We start from the raw sequence: 13,649 nt of genomic DNA, 5'->3' as shown, positions 1-13,649 counted from the left end.
AAACCCCGTACAGGTCATTCACTTAAGAGCTGGACTCAATGATCCTTGTCAGTCACTTCCAACTTAGAATGTTCTGTAACTTCTTTAATTAATGTCAGATTTTGTCTATTAAATAATTTTTAAATAATCTCTGTTGAAAAAAAAATCTGAAACCACATACTATGTTTCAGCATTATAATGCTTTATAATTATTATCAAAGAGAAAACATTAGTTGAATAGAATAGTGGTGCTCAATTTACTTTTCTTACTCATCCACAAGGATGTGCATAAAAATATCAAGCTTTTGTCACTCAGAACTACTTCTGTTGCCTCTGAGTAGATGTTTCATAAAAAATAAGAGGTCATAAAAACTACTTTTTGTTAAAATTCAAGAAAGGAGAAGAAAAGCTGACTGAAAATGTGCATCAAAACAAGATGTATTTGAGAGTTTTTCTTTCACACTGTCGATGTGGAGATACATGTGTACATATGTTTAAGATATGTGAGGGAGAAAACCAGCCCTTCAGTCTTAACCTGACAGCTCCTCAAACCCTGAGAGACATCTATGCAAGGACTCTTTTATCAGTACATCTGGAAGTGAGCAGGAAGTACCAGCCCACTGGACCTCCACCTATTACTTGTTTGACAGCTGTGGGTTAATGTATGAGCAAGCAGACAATGGGCAAACATGATGGGGTCATCCTTAATGCAGATAAATGAAATCTGATAAAACACAGGATTTTACAAGGCTGCTAATGACTCTCAGGAAGCAATGGAAGGAAGACACGCACTATGCAGTGTTCTTTCTCTGCTTTAAAATGTCTTGCAACAGGACTTAAAATTTTAGACCAAACAATTTGCAGGTGAACTCCCTTCAAACCTTGAGGACAAGAGAATACAACATCCCGTTTCCTTCTACTCTTACAAGTAAAACCCAGAACTCAGTTCCTGAGGGTAGAGGTCTACAGGGATACAAAGGAAATGAAATGAGATCTCAGCCAATTTAGTTTTCGTAATAATTTTGCTTAGTACAGTCAGTTAACCAGGGCAGTAGTCTTTGGACTGTCTGATTCAGAAACACAGCCTTAAAAAATCCAAACTAACCAAACTAATAAATAAAAAACAACAAAGCCCCTCAACCAACGAACCAATCAAAAAAAACCCCGCTCTTACTATCTCACTCTGTCAGGTGCCATTCTGTGACCAGGCTAGCTTATCCAACTTCAGTGACAATGTCTGATTTTGAGAAGCTGTTCCAATATTGTTCACTGGGAAAAAGATAACAAAAAAAGTCTTCTGGAAAAATACAAATCATTCAATAAATTGCTTATAAAAACCCAGGTTAAAGGGCATTTAGTTATCTACATCCACACTAATTAAAGAATACTTTACAAGTCTGTCATGGGACTTAGATGCTAGGTATTTCAAGAAAAGGTCATAAGCCAGTCAGGTGTAATCAATGGTTTCCAATGATGCAAAAATGTTCTACAGCAACAGTGTTTGTTGAAATATTTGGTAGGTTTCCTTTTTTCTATGATGAGAAGACTGTATAGAAGATAAACAAAACAAAAAAGACTTAAGACTTTGTGTATCTAGCAAGTCACAGATACCAATGCAGCATAGAGTTTATCTGTGTTTGAGATGGGACAAAAACATATTGTAGAATATGTGGAATATATGTAAAGAAATATTTACATAATTATATACATAATTTCAGAAAAGATGCACAAGCAAGGTAAAGAGGAAGTATGGATAAGGGTCCACTAAATAATGAAAAAGCCCAAACTTTTTAGAGTAAAATTAAGTTAGGAAGACCTTAAAACACATCCAGATGCACCAATCTGAACTCACAACTTCATTTCTGTTGAACAAATGAGTGAAGTGTAAATTAACCCAACGTTACATATGGGTATTTCTGTCCTATGCAATTTCCAGATGACTTTTCAAAATTCATGGCCTTCCTTGTGATCTGCCATTTCAAATTGTTTTATTGATATGCTTTGTTTTTATTTTCATTTATAAACAGTTGACTACTGTTCTTCATTGAACTAGAAAAATAATTACATGCCATATTGGAGCTGTAACTGATTAAATATTGATTTTCTCTGGAAAATTTTTGAAGTCTGAGTTTCATTGTAATCTGACAATATCGCTGCAAACAAGCATGCACTCTAAAAGAATATTTGATTTTTCTACACATTCACATTTGATTATATTCAAGTTTTAGCTTTCATCTATTAGTCTCTGGCTGATCAGGCATTAGAAAACACAGCTGATTTTGTTTAAATAACTATATAAAAATAAACCTGATTTATACTGAATATTTATAGAAACTTATTGCTTTCATATTTTATGTAATAAATTCAGCCTTGATAAATGCCAACTCACAGCTGGTTGTAAAACAGTATCAAGTTAGCAAATATATATGTTTTATAAAAAACACAAGGGTTGGGGTTGTGTGTGAGTGTCCTGCTTTTTGGTCTGGTCTTCCTTCCAGCTGCCACAATCATTACTTTGCTGCCAATGGCATAACAGTTACTAAAACTGAGTGCCTTTCTACAAAGTAATTCTTTAATAATTTCCACTTTACTCATAACTTCAGAAACAGTGCTAAAGACGAGCTTGGGAAAGAGACAACATGGAGAAATGTAACCAAAACAAAAGAAGAGTGAAAAATTCCCAACACTTTACACAAAGAAAAAGACTGCAGTCTTCAAAGGAGAATCTGAGGGAACACCAATGCTAATGCATTGAGACAAAACACTTCCAGAAAATAACTGTCAGGCCAGGTCTTTTGACAAGTTCAGTTATGTATCTGCTACCAGTTTCATAGTATTATTCTTAAGCACTGGTAAGGATCTCAGCGTTGAGTCCAAATAAAATAAAAGCTAGATATCTAAATAGATACCTGAGCTACCAAATAATTGTTATAGATGAAAAGTACTTGTCAGGTATATATGAAGAGCTTGCATAAAAATTTTAGGTTTAATATTGTCTTCGCAGTTTTGCCTTAAGAAGTGTATCTGACTGACATTTTTACTTCACTGCTTTTGAAAAGAAAAATTCTTTCTGCATTCTGAGACTGCAATGTATTAACAATTATCTCTATGCATCTTTTCAGGGCTACTCAGACATTTCCTAAGTTTAGCTAAGTTAATTTAGCTAACTAGCTCAGCTAATTTACCTTCTTACTTTGAAAAGCCACTAGGCCAAGCAAATAAACTGTACTATTACTGTTTATTCATTCTTCTATCACCATAGAATTATTTTTTTCCAGTTTGGAAACTCTTCAACCCCAAATTTGTCAGTTTTGGGGCTCCTGCATTCAGCTCAAACCCATCTCCATTTGTGAGCAATTCTCTACTCTGCTGTGGTCCATTTGCAATTTAGGCTGCCCTCTCCAAATTCAAGCACTAGATGCAGCTTGGCAATAGAAGACAATACCAATCAATGCAATACCGTACCATCACTCAGATATTAATAATCTCTGTATAAAGAATAGCTAGAGCAACAAATAAAGTATTTATGCAGGCAGGCAGGCAGGCATTGCTCTCTATTGAAACAAGTCTCTGCTTTACAGCTGAGGCGGTGCCGACTACATGATATCCAGGAAACAGGAGACAGACTCTCAGAGTGTCTCCATGGGTATCTGGGGAGTGGTGAGATCTTAAACTCTAGAGCTACTTTTGAGTGTTTTTGCCGTTCTGTGCTCTGCACTTCACAAACGAGAGGAAGTACCAGTTAATTTCAGCCAGCTTTCTCATCTCTGACCATATAAACCTAGGAAGACTTCAAGGCCCCCTATCCCATAAATTAGTATTTAATATCATGAGCAGTCAGCAAGCATGCTGGAAGTCTACTTGAGTCAAGGGCACAAAAGCAGTAGTATAGCTATAATGCGTGTTTTGGAGCAGATAGCCAATACTTCCAGATTTCTGTATGCATTTAGGACTAATTAGAACAAAAATTGAAGAAAAATAGAGAAAAACTTTTTCATTTCATCATGGTTCAAAAGAACAAATTTAAGAAAACATGCTATGTACATGAATCCAGATGCTTCTCTTCAAGCTAGTTAGGCCTTTGCAACACAGACAAACTATAGCATTTTAGGCTACATAAAGAGTACTAACAACTTACATGGGTGTTGGCACAAGGAAAAAGAAAAGTCCACACAAAATGTTAATTAGGGTTCATAATTATAGGGGAAAATTTATGATGATTAGGATATCCTGCCTCCACCCTATCATGTAACTCTGCTTGCCTACCTAAACAAATAAAGTATTGTATGATTTACAGTCCTTAGTGCTAGTTAACCTTATTTTCATGTTTCCTTTCAAACTCTGAAAAGTGTATTAAGGCATTTTAAAATGTTCATTTTTTGTTTGATTTTTTCAGGGATACTAAGTACAACAACTCTAAAGTAAACTTCGGTAATCTTTGCAACACCATGTTATGCTTCAAAACTTTCTCAAAATTTTCTTGGTAACTGGTGATAACACGAGTTTGGAACATGTGTCCACCAAAAATATCACCCCATCTATCTGCTAATGGTGAGTTCGTAGTAACTTCTTTGTAAAACAGTACTTAGTTGCTACCCAGCATGAATAAGATACCACCTATCCCTGCATAATAGAGAAAGAAATTCCTCAGAAAACTCATGAAATTTTCCTTTAATAAACACACTTGTGTCTTGCAAAGAGCAGTAATTTGAAAAGTTTAAGGTCAAAAGAAAATAAATCAATTTAACTCTGGATAGAGATTTTACAGTTCTCTTCACAATTCTTTTGGTTGTTTGTTACACAGACTGTCAGTGGATAGAGAAGACTTACTGAGCTCAACTCTCCCACCATCAAATTTATATCATAATTTCCGAACTACTGTTTGGGTGTAAAAGAAAGGAAGGTAATTTCAGCATCTACTGAAATGCAAGATATTGACACATTTCAGTACTAGGTAGATGAATACCACGTGATAGTCATCATGAGCATCCTGATGTTCTCACAAAAAGGTCATCTTTCACCCAGCATTTTTAGCCTGAACAGCAGCTTATTTTGATAAACATTTCAAGGAGAAGTGATGGTAGTTCTTAGATATAGAATATATCTTTATCTTTTGAGATATCCAGTTCAATTTCAGGCTATCAAAAAGCATCCAGCTATAACTGCTGCAATGATTTCACATTACATAATTCTTGATTTCCAGTAAGAAGCTCTTGTGAACTCAAACACTTTTAATTCAGTAACATACTGGATTAATTTTTATACTTAGAGAAAGTTTAAGTTGATATTAAGGAGCTGCTAAATTTAGATTCAGTTCCTGAAGTTAAATTTCGAATTAAAGTTTTATATTTATCATCCAATAGAAACTGTACTTCCAGGTTTTTCTTTTTTTAAAAAAACAGAAAGTCCTAGAAATCCATTCAGCTTCACCAGTGCAAAATGAGAGAAGCTTAATCTTTCTGTGTCTCAAGAAACAGCTGCCTTTATTATATTTTGGGACAGGATATCAGTGGTTTTCTGGGTATGATGTAAGAATCGATCTTCTTACACTTAGATACAATATCTCTAACATCGTTACATATTTTTGTGAAATTTTCAAAGAGCAATATAGCATCATGTACACTATTTTTTTTTCTACTGCACTAATAAGTTTTTGATTTGCTCTCTAACTGAAAAAGAGATAACTAGTTGAATATCAAAACAGAGCTAATACTTTATAACCTGCAAAAGATGGCTAATTGCAATAATCTTGTGCATAAACCAAATTACTGGATTGAATATTTAAAGGAAAAGACTACTGTACTGTGGTTAATTAGAAATAAGACCTAGTTGTTTCTGTGTTTTGATCTTTACTGTTATCCAAGTCATCATTTACGTAGGACACTGGCAAAGTGTTTAATAGTGCCAGTACAGTCTAATGAAAGGCATAGTGTGAATAAAACATTAAAGGATATTAAGATTATTTAATCAGTAAAATGAAGGGTTTTGTCCAATAGAGGAATGTAAATGTTTCAGGTCTGGTGATTGGATTATCTTTATTGTCTTTCTGGCCTTATTTCAACAATTTATAATCTCAGTTTCAGATGAAATAAATCTGAAGGAGAATAGACATCCGCTTTAACTTTGTTTTTGGTATAGCATTTAATAACAGACTTACCTATCATATGATTTGACAAAACAAGTTGCGATTACTGCACAAAATATACATTCATTCTCACTTATTAAATCCTGGTAATGATTTTTGTTTTTAAAAAAACCATAGATTCTTTTCCTTGCCTGTGAATTTGCTTCCTAATCATTCATTTATTAATGAAAATACAGCTACTGTAGAAATTGCAGGAAGAGGATTTTAACTCAGACTGTTTTTAGAGGTTAAAAATAAAGCTAGTTAAAGAACGATTACATTTTACAGGACACTAATATAGTCAGCTAATAATTCCAAAAAATACCTATTTTAAACAACAATACAAAAACATTTAATTTAGGTGTAATCCTGAAGATCTAATACAATAAAGGTTGTTTTAAGTTCAAGGACTGAATAGGACAGTGACACATAGATTAGATATCCAAGTGGATAACTATCTACAAAAGCGTCAGTGTGACATGATTTTCTGAAACTTTCCTAACAGAACAACTGCAAAATGAAGTTATAGGAAATCTTACTACAAAGAACACAAATACCTTTCTGTCTACCTGTCTGTTGATGCAAAAGGAGAATCTAAAGTAAGGAATTCTTTGTTTTTACTATTCTATCCAAACAATGAATATTGACCACTTTTCACCTTTAGATAGATTCTTAGCTAAGAATGCTAAGAGCTTTGAAGGATCTCATCCTTTAGAACAGTATTCTGATAGACAGCATGTTTCTCAGTTTCCTGATTTCATAACAATTCTTATTGCTTATATCCAGAGACATTATTCTGCCTGAAGCCCTACCAGTCTAACCAAGCATTGTTGTCGTGGCTAGCTAAATAATGTAATGCCAAACACAGCAAACCACTCTTCTGTTTTCTACAATTCTGACACCAAAAACTTTTGTTTGAAAAAGTCAGTTTTCTTCTAGACTCTTTAAATTAATTAGTGTTTTTAAAATATTTCACTTGTGTTGAACAATGAACAGCAACAACAAATCTTGTAGGTATTACAGAGAGAGACCATTTTAGCCTATGTTCTGCTCAATAGCAGTAAGAAGGATCAGAGTGAAATGACTGTAAACTAAGACTGAAAGAATTGAAATTGTGGAAACAAGCTGGAACAAGAAGCATCACTTAGCTGACATTACGTTCTTCAAATACATCTAAGCAGCTGCCTTTGAGATCTCTTATAAAATTTGAGTGATTGTGGAATGGTCAAATAAATTGTTAAAGCATTTTACAGAAGATTGTAAAGAAGAGATAAGTCAACAGGATTTCAGTTTCAAAAAGGTGGTTTCTAGCACCATGAACTGGAACAAACTGTCTGGGGATACTGGGGTTCTGTGCCCAGCTGGATCTTAAATATTTATTAGGGAAGAAATATATAAATGCTACTGCTTTGGGGTAAGAAAATAAACTCGACAAACTGTTGACATGCTTTGGAGGCCTAATTTCTACGTCTTTCTATGATTTCTGTTATAGAATTAATTCCTTTAAAAATTAAAAATAGACTGCTTCTGACTCAGTTGCAAGTTGCAGAAAAAAAATTTTACTGGTCACCGAAGCAATAAATCTACTTTACTCCTGAATAGTTTATTTGGGTTCATACGTGGATGTCCATTTCTCAGATTGTCTTTCTAGTTACATGTATCATGTGTCTATTTGCACCATTTCTAACACAAACTCCATAGAGCAATTTTCTGAGAGGACCTCTAAGTCTCTGACAATATTTACCTACACCTTCCGTTACCTTCCAGAAAATATAGTCAATAAAAAAAAATTAAAGTATCTTCTTTCTATTTAGACTCCTGTTGCTAATGAACTTTCTTCCCCTCCGTGATCAGACCATATTTGAGACTTTTTTTTTAATTACTTTTATTTTACATCCATTTACTTTAATGGATTTTGTGAAAAAATATTTCACTGACTAAAAATGCAAAATTCAAACCAAATATTTTATTTTACCTCTATTATTTGCTGATTGAAAATTTAAACAGCATTAAATTCATACAGCAAACTCTCCTATTTCAACATTTCAACATAGATTCTTTTGTTGAGAAATTATAAGTTAGTTTAACAGTGTGCATCAGCAGTTGCAAGAGAAATAAAAACATTATATGGATATGAAATTACTTTGAAGTCTAATATTTCAAAGCAAGAAAATTCAAAGTAAAATGTACACTGAAAAGAAATCTAAATGCATAAAGGAAAGAAATACACAGTAAGGCACTGAAATAACTTCTGAGACATGATCGCACAGCTGTTCTATACTGCACTTACATTGCAGTCCTCTTTTACTTCAGGTTCTATTTTCTAGATATCTTCTTTTTGATTTACTTTGTTCAACTGAAAGCTCCTAAGTGTTCCTACATCTTACAGAATATATAATAAAACAATTTAAGTCAAAAAGACACTGAAAACAGCATTTGAATCTATACAAAACTATATCCAATAGAAGGGATAATATTTATTTTTATAAACCCATGTGTTTTTTAAAGAATAAGAACCTTCATGTTCCAGAAATAGAAGCAAAGGTACACACAGGCTAAATGACTTACCATTGGCAGAACACAGTAAACCTCAAAAAAGAACTAGGAATGCAGTTAACATTAATCTAAATAAAAATATTATATATTATAAAAGACTACCCAAGTATTTCCACAGGTTTATATGGGATCAGAAAGTTAGATTAAAACAATCATTACATATGATCTACAAAAGTAAGCTTCTGTATCGACACTTGTTTTCCATATATATTTCAACATAATTTTTCATCATGAACGATTAATATGATTATATATAGATATATATATTAACTATTGATATTAAGAAGTGTTACATCTCTTTATTTTCCTTAAGCTACCATATTTAACTAAGTGTGGGTTTTGGATGCACTGGCTGGAGACTCAAGGCTTCATTCATGACTTATTAAAACCAGTGGCAAACAGTTCTTGGATTACCAATATAGATAACAGGACTAGTTCCAACAGCCTCTTCCAAAATCTAAAATTAAGACTCCAATTTTCTGTCAGTATCCTCAGCCTTTAAAACATCACAGATGTCTTTAAAATATCTCTTACAAGATGAAACATAGAACATCTGTTGAAAACACTTTGAGAATATGAAAGAATACTATTTTTTCTCATTTTTTGTTTTTAATATAGAACATGTTACCTAAAAAAAAAACCCTGAGAAATTTTCATAGGACCAAACTATACATTTTTCCCATGTTCAATACATGTTTTTTCCATTAAATCAGGGTTTGGTATTGTAATTTGTGTTTAAACAGTGCTTACAGAGATAACATTAAAAGTTGCCATGCAACAAATGAGATTTCCTCTTATTGTGAAGAAGAAAACACTCCCTCTTAGTCACAGTAAATGGAGAAGAGGGGGAGCATAGTTACAAGACTGTTTCTTAATTTAGTTATGGTTGCCAAATTGGACCACATTCACATTCATCAAGTATTTCAAGCAAGTTCCTTTCTTAAGTTGTTTCAAGTGATTCATTTTTTGAGTATAGTTAATTACAAGAGAGGCAGATTAATGCTGAAAATTATTTGCAGCATTGAGTTGAAAGCTCCACTTTAACAGAATATCAACTTTTTAAAAAATCAACAATAATCTGACAATATGAAATTATATTAATTTAGAAATAAACTTTTAAGACTATACATAATCCTAAAAGTTCACCCAGAAAAGATACTATTTTAATAACTTGCACTATATTTAGATATTCCAAACAGAATCCCCCACACTGTCCCTGTTACAAACATCAGCACCAGAATGTTTCACTGGTTGAAGGCAATTTGCAAGATAATATTGTTTCAACTTGCAAAAAGCAGCTTCAAATTCTCTGTTCTTTTTATCATATTAATCAAAATTTTCAAAAAAAAAGAATCTAAAGCTCATAGGACACTAGCAAAACTACACTTAGCTATACCATCCACTGAAAAATACATTATTTGATAGAATTATACTAACAAGATCTGTGGAAAAATAAACATTAGTGCTATCTTTATGCACTTACTGAAACTCATACTATCAAATTCAATTCTAATCCAGGTAAGAAATATTGCTATTTCAGTTCTGAGTATTCTCATTACCATACACAAACATCAAGGATTGTATAGAGAATGTATAATGCCCCATACTAATGTCCTCATATATCACCTCCTATTATTTCTTCATTTATCTAAGAATTAAACTACCTGCACCTGATTTCAGAGGTAAGCAGCCTGTACCCCCTCTGGTTAAGAAGGCTCACAGATGCTCGATAATATTTTCTCTCAACTTGGCTGCAATTGCTCTCCTCTTAAACTGAAATTTGCGAACTCATCTTTGATTATGAATAAAGACTTCCATGCCAAAACATCAGGAGAAAGAAAATGGTAATTTTTATCAGTTGGACTCGTAAAGGCAGCAGTTTCTCTAAGCTCATATAATTGACAAGGCTATAAAGTTTTACAACTTCATCATATACCTTTCTTAAACAGTCTGCCAAAATTTTCTTGGCATGTTTCAGAAGGGAAACCAACTGTCATTAAACTGTCTTTAAATTCCTGGAGCCAAATCACTTTTTTGCTTTCATTTACAAATTTTTTATGCTGTCTATTTGGGCCAGTAAGAGGATGAAAGGCAGTACCATACACAAACATATAATGCATAACCAAAAGATGCAAAAATCATTTGTCCAATGATCCAGCAGAGAAAAACAAAAAAAGCCCCAAAACCCAACCAAACAAAAAGCCACAAAACAAACAAACAACAAAACCAAACCAAAACCAACAACAAAATCATATACCACTTTTATTTGACTCAGATAAACCAAGGATTTCAAAGCTTCACTGTCCTGAACTCTACCCAGGACCTTACTTCGAAGGGTCAGCTTTGACTTCTGGAGTGCCATTACAGAAAATCCCAGCCTTGGGTAAAGGCAAGGAGAGCTACAAACTTTTGGTCGTTCAAGATCAAAAACAGACAAACAACCCCTAAAAACCAGCTTCTGTAGCAACCTCCTTCATATAGATCTGAAAAATACCTTCCTCCTCAAGAACCTGCATAGAATTTCATCATATTCAGAATATTAATTTTAATATTGTTGGAGAAAAAATTCCTAATGAAATCAACATATTATATCAAGCTATTTCATATGTTCCACCCAAAATTTAAATTACACTGCATACAACATTGTGTATATTTTTACGTGCATGTGTTTCAGTCATCTATTATTTCTGACAACCAGAAAGAACCTCTTTGAGTCTTTCATCAATTGGACAGTCTGTTGTTTTGTTTGGAATCAGATTCAAAAGACAACACTTGGCACATAATCCATGACAAGCCCTGGCTAATCCGTCAACATGACAACACCAGTGAAAATGAAAGCCTACTGTCCTCACCACTGCACTAGGACACCTGCAGGTTAGAACCTGAGGATGGTCTATTGCACTTTCTGTGCATCCAGTTAAATATAATGAGAGGCTGCCTCTGATTTAAGAAAATATGAGATGTGGGCAAAAATCAAAGCATATTTCTAAACATTGGGAAGTAACAATTTTCTTTTGAATTTGATCACAATGCTGTATGGGTATACAATAATAGGGTTTTATATAGGTTCTTTTATTACTTTGAGCAAAGCCGTTTCTACCAGGTCTAGCAGAAAAAAAGTAAAAAAGAGTATGTATGATTCTAAATCACGTACAAGTGCCAGGGAGCCTTGTTCTGAAACTTGTGGAAGTGATTTTGCACTATGTCACTCATGCTTTATGATATGGATTTTTGCACACCTCTAACCTTTGGTATGGGAAGATATAGGAAAAAATAGTTTTGATTGGGAAAATCCAGCAATTTTCCTATCAAGTGTGCTGGATTTGGCTGCTGCTTCTTCAGCTCTACCACCATAACTACTTGTGCAACTGGTCTCTAACACATAACCATTGAATAAGTTGGCTAAAAAGACCTACCAAAAAGCAGGTAGGGGTAGAACACAGTCGAGAGCAAAAAGAGCTGGGGAGAAAAAACTGAGATTGGAGGCAACCTGCACAAACTAATCCTGTGTTGGAAAATCTAATTAAATCTAATTAAGTCTTATTCTATATCAGACCATATTAAACACAAAAAGAGCAAACTTTATTTATACAATCATAACAAACAAAGTAATGCACATGAAAGCTTTCTTCTGGGAGAGGGCATAAGCATTTGCACTCAAATATCTTTCGCATTTATTGTATAGAATAAGAAAAATCTTAAATATAATTGAAGACAATCATTCATAAAATTTTGCTTGAAGAAGTGACCAAAAGAGTGCCAGAAAGAAAAGGTAACAAATCACAGTCAACAAATCAGACAAAAATTGACATGGCTCAGGTTATCATATAAGTTATCAGAAGAGACAAAACAGAAGCAAGAGAACAAAAGCAGCATAATGGTATCATTATTAAACCAGTGAAATTAAAATAGCTTGTATCCTCATGCTTAATATATTCTAATTTTTGCCATACTACAGAATCCTCTTTGTCATATAAGGTGTTAAGTTACAGCTGTAGATCACACCAGAGAAGAAAAAAGTTTTTAAATAGATACTTTGTAGCTCTTTTATCCTTAGGAGATTGCTACACACTTTGAAGTAAAAAGAAGAGAACTAATTGGAAACTTCCTCCTTCCAATCACTGGAAAAGAAAGATACTTTACAGCTCATTCTTTATGTACTTTAGATGTCTGATCCCAGCTGAACAGTGTGCCTGCAGACAAATTTGCACAATGAATAACCTGAAGTGTACCAGTTACAGGCACCACCTGTGAAGCTTCGTCTGATGCACATTTGTCAGAAGTGAAATTATTCCATTGATTAAATCAAATTTTTTGCAAATGGTTAAAATTTGATAAAGAATAAGTTCACCACCTCTGCCTCTGTTTTGTAAAATGATAACATTTTTTTTCCTTTAATTTTTACAAGTTTACTTCTTCTGAGAACCCCTCCAGTAAGTTAGTTACAGAAATATAGCCCAAGCCCGACTAATTATTTTTAGGTTTATGGAATGTTAGCTTTTATCTCTTTGGTTTAAATGCCTCTCATTCTCACAGATCTATTTACCATTTACCATTACCCAGCAGTTTTCATAGAATGTATTTTGAAGTCTTATATACCCATTCAGGAGTTGACGAAACTCTTTCAGTAGTAGTAGCAGCAGTTACATTTGCAAAAACTACCAGCACTAGTAGCTGACACTCTCAACTTGCCACGCTTCAATACATTTAGTGATATACATTCTGAAGTTCAGAAGGTTCTGCTCTAACTTGAGTTCTTTGGAGGTCCCCCCAAAAGTAACTACTTTTGCTTACCTCTACAGTGGCCCATGTTTCTTATTAAATTACATTTTCCACTGAACCCTTCAGTAGAGAGATCTGGAAGCAAGAATTAATTTGGATTACTATTTCAAACACCTCTTATTTAAAATGACATTGTTCCAAAGTTTGAAAATGTTGGAACTTAATATAATATGAAAGCACAGGCACTATGTGCCTGTTTTGGTTTTGA

This window comes from Pseudopipra pipra, chromosome 4, assembly GCF_036250125.1.
Source record: "Pseudopipra pipra isolate bDixPip1 chromosome 4, bDixPip1.hap1, whole genome shotgun sequence".
Taxonomy (NCBI): Eukaryota; Metazoa; Chordata; class Aves; order Passeriformes; family Pipridae; genus Pseudopipra; species Pseudopipra pipra.
This window is presented reverse-complemented; position numbering follows the sequence as displayed.